This window comes from Hyperoodon ampullatus (assembly GCF_949752795.1).
Source record: "Hyperoodon ampullatus genome assembly, chromosome: 2".
NCBI lineage: Eukaryota > Metazoa > Chordata > Mammalia > Artiodactyla > Ziphiidae > Hyperoodon > Hyperoodon ampullatus.
The window spans coordinates 81700687-81705446 of record NC_136915.1 but is presented as its reverse complement, the minus strand read 5'-3'; positions in this window follow the sequence as shown (position 1 = coordinate 81705446).

Below are 4760 nucleotides of genomic sequence, written 5' to 3'. Positions count from 1 at the left end.
AATATGCCCACTTCTCTCTTCCATGCTCTTTTGTGGTTCTCAGTTTACATTTTCTCTTTTTCAATATGAAATTAGGGAGTCCTATGAAAGAAATTAAGAAAGGAACTAACCACTCTTCTTAAGGCACCTGAAAAGCATTGGATTCTGTTAGAACCCAGGATTTTTGCACTAAACAGCTTAGTCCCAACACTGATAATAATAACTCTTCAAATATTCCAGACATTAAGTTACAGGAAAATAACAATTGCTAAAACCAAGACATATAAGATGGTGTCTTTGTGTGGATTCCCCTTAAGGCCAGTAACATTTATTAAACTGTGTTATTCCAGGGAGCAGGCATAACAGGCAGGAAGGTGGAGAAGCCAAGACAAGGATGTGTTAAGGGTCTGGCCACCCCTGTGCGTGACTGGTGCACAATCTTGCAGAATCCTCTGAGGGGGCTTTTGAAAAGTGTTATAGAGCATTTCACCCAGGTTTAAAAGAGGAAGCAAGTATTTATTCACTGCTTTCTCTTCCCCGTTGGTCAACTCCCTCCTCCTTTCCAGGTTGTACATGCCAGAGTGGCCCCAAGCAGACCTGCTCAAACTTTTCCCTGGTGAAAGACATGATCTTTATTTTATTGGTCAGCAAATAAATCTGCCCTCTACTCCAGAGACAAATACTATCTCAGTCGTCCCAAGCTGTTTGCTATATAGACATCCTTAAAAAGACAGCCTAGAACAATAGCTATCAGTGATTCTATTAACAGGACGTGCAGAAAAGTGAGAGATCAATAGAAAATTATCTCCCAACATTTACGAGTGGTATTCAATAGAAATGGAGTTTAACAGGTTTAAGTAACAGAAATATTAATAGTCTTTTGAGACTGGTCACCTTGCTTAAATGAGATAATCTCTTCAGTCTCTTGCTCCTGGGTTGGGAAAATTCACACAATGATCTGAGCTAAACTATGAAAAAACTTAGAAGTTCTATGGCTCTGCCTTGACCCTTACCCATTCCCACACATTATCATCATGACTAATAACTACATGTACTTATGTCATATTGACAACTTGTTCCAAGCATATATGTAAAACAGAGCTTATGTAAATTTATGTTTCACACCAAGGTGGGATATCTTTATTGTTTGAATAGCAGTAAAGAGCAGAACATATGAAAATTTTAGCAACATTACATTATCGATGGTTAAAGTGTTTGAACAATCTATTTTATACAACTTATAAGCTGTAATTAATTTTCTTTTTGGAGTAACTTGGACGGGAATAATATCTTATTTATTTTTATATCACTATCACCTAGCACATTACCTGACACATATGAATTATTAAATGAATAAGTAAAAAACTAAGGTCACCTAAAGGAAAAGTTAAAAGATTAAAAAGAAACATAAATACCAATATTGAAGTGTAGCACTCCTTGACATACTTAATAGGGTATTGCCATCTTATCTCTACTTAAACATTCCTGTCCATTCAATTATCAAGCAGGTGGAAAATATTTATGAACACTTATATGGTGACACTACTTTGTATGTTTATGGGTTAAAAAAAAACTTGATTTTTTTTCAATGTCACATTCTCTTTAAATAGCATAATGTATTTGACAGGTAGCATGATACAATGGATAGTGTATGAGCTTTATGATCAAAGTTATTAGATTTAATCTCAGCTCATCATTCATTAACTCTGTGATTGTGGATGAATTACTTCATCTAAAAATAGGCACTGATTTTAATACTACCTGAATGAGTTCTTTTGAGGGCTAAATGACACAGCATGTTTGAAGCTCCTGTAAGAGCACTAGCATGCAGTAGATGTGATTTCTTATAACAGTACCTGTGGCTGCTATAATAAATTACCACACACTGGATGGCTTACAACAGAAATTTATTCTCTCACAGTTACAGAGGCCAGACGTCTGAAATCAAGGTGTCAGCAGGGCCACCCGCCCTCTGAAAGCTCTAGAGGGGTCCTTTCTTACCTGGTGCAACTTCTGGGGGCTCCAGGTATACCCTGGTTGGCGGCAGCATAATTCCAATCTCTGCCTCCATCTTCACGTGATCTTCTTGTTTTCTATTCCTGTTTCTCCTTATGTGTCTCATATAAGGTCACTTGTCATTGGATTTGAGCCCTACCCAAATTAACCAGAATGATCTCATCTTGAGATTCTTGGCTTAATTACACCTGCAAAGACCCTTTTTTTTCAAATAAAGTCACATTTACGGGTTCCAGAGACTTGGAGCTGGGCCTATCTTTGCGGGGCACTATTCAATCCACTATAGTTACTGTCCCATTTTCCATTCCTTCCTTAAATGTACACAGCATTTATCTTAACTTAAATCAGAGTATGTTCAAAAGGATATTAGCAAATTATATCTGATTGAGTGGCAGCTGAAGTCTCAACAAAAAGAAAAAAAAATGAACAAAGCAGTCAAGTGATTAAAAACAACTTCTTATGACTGATGAAAAGAGGTTTTACGTAGACAGTGGCATTGAGTGGGGAAGCAGATAGTATGAAAAAGAAAACTAACTTTGCCTATTATGAACCAGACACTGTGCTTTTTTTCGCATTAAATTTTTTAGTGTAATATTTCAATAATCCTGTTAAGCAGGTAGTTAAAGCAGGTTTTTCTTTTTTTCAAACACAGTGTGATGGTTAAACTTATGTGTCAACTTGACTGGGCTACGGAATGGCCAGATAGCTGGTAGAACATTTTTTTCTGGGTATGTCTGTGAGGGTGATTCCAGATTAGCATTTGAATCCGTAGACTGAGTAAAGAGCACCCTACCAAGTCCGGTAGGCATGATCCAATCCATTGAACCAAAAGAGAGTAGAGCAAAAAGGGAGAGGAAGGGTGAATTTGCCCTCTCTGCTTGAATTGAGACATCCACCTTCTCCTGTCCTTGAACGTGGGTGTTTCTGATCTCAGCTTTCTGACTCAGACCAGGACTTCCACCGTCAACCTCCCCTCCCCCCTCCCCCCCCATCTTCTAGTGATTTGCAGACACACTCAGACAAGTCTGGTCTGCAGAGTGACTCACTGCTTAGACTGTGCCCCCTACTGCTCCAACAAAACAACAATATCATTTTATAACAGATACCAAACCTTGGAAAGTAAAGGCACGAATCTCTTTTACGATGGAAAGGAAGTCCCTATCTTTCCTAGTTCCTCTCCTATTTCCTAATATGGCCATTCAGTGGTACCTACCATGTGTTTACATTCTTTAATGACAAATTGAGGAGACTGCTATTTTACATTTTTATCTATTTAGGACTATTCTGCTTATGAATTTGGGGAGAGGGAAGAAACCGAGAGAAAGAGATCATCTGAACTTTCTTTTGACTTAAACCTTTGGAACTGGCATGACACTCCCTTAAAAAGCCATTCCCCATTTATGCTGCCAGATGCCCAGCTGTCCTACCTTATAGAGAACTTCAGTTGTTGTAAGACAACCTCAAACATATTTAGCAAACAATGTGGGGACAGGGATAAGACAAGAGGCTGTTTCTTAGCAGGGCATGGAAGTCCCTCATTAACCACCTGCCAGTGGTATTTTAAGAAAGGAAAATACAAAAACTTAAAAGGTAGCTTTGGACTTCCCTGGTGGCACAGTGGTTAAGAGTCCACCTGACAATGCAGGGGACATGGGTTTGAGCCCTGGTCCGGGAAGATCCTGCATGCCGCGGAGCAACTAAACCGGTGTGCCATAACTACTGAAGCCCACGTGCCTAGAGCCCGTGCTCCACAACAAAGAGAAGCCACTGCAATGAGAAGCCCGCGCACCGTGATGAAGAGTAGCCCCCGGTCACCGCAACTAGAGAAAGCCCATGTGCAGCAATGAAGATCCAATGCAGCCAAAAATAAATAAACAAATACATAAATTTATAAAAGAATAAAAATAAAAGGTAGCTTTGAGGAAAGCAACTGAGCAAGAAGTACTGTGCTGGATATTCTCTTTGTTCAATATCCCCTCTTCACCCTTCTGCACTCTGTGCCCTGGGAAGCTGATCTGTACTGACTGGACCACATCACCCAGGATCCTTTAACCTCTAGACTCTGGGCAAGGTTGGTTAACCGGCAGGAGAGAGGTGAGAAGGAAAGAGAGGTTGGGGCTTTGTTTCCCCATCTCCCTCCCTGCTGGGCCCCAAATTGACTGGCTGTGTTCCCTACATAAGGCTGCAGCAACCCGTATCTCCTCTCCCAGTTTTCTCTCTCACCAGGTTGCAAGAACAGCTCCTCCATTCACCTTCAGGTCTAGAAAATGGAGAAGTTTCCCTGCCCCATCTCCCCATCTCTCCCACTGTTCTTAGTCCCCCCAGCAATTTCATTAGCCCTTAATTTTCCTCACATCTTTGTAAATAGTCCTTCACTAAACTCTCCTCAATTACCCTTTTAACTCTGCCTTTCTTTTTTTTTCCCCAGGACATTAAGCCTTACAAATTTTGGTAACTTTTTTTTTCAGAGTAATTCTACTTATAATATTCTCACAAGGAAATAATCAGAGCTACAAAGATATATGACCCCTTCTCCAGTAGTGAGCCTAGTTCCCTGTATTTTTTTCCTCTGACCATAGTGATTGTTTGGAAAATAGCCACATGACCTAAGCATACTCAGTTGGGGTGAATATCAGGTCTCAGGCGTCTTGCTTGGAAATCCCCTGTCAATCAGGGGATGCTTTCTGTCTTCCAGACCAGGAGGCACAGTGGAGTATGGGAAAGAAATTGGATCTCTGATGACAGTCACTGGCTTCTTTGAAGCC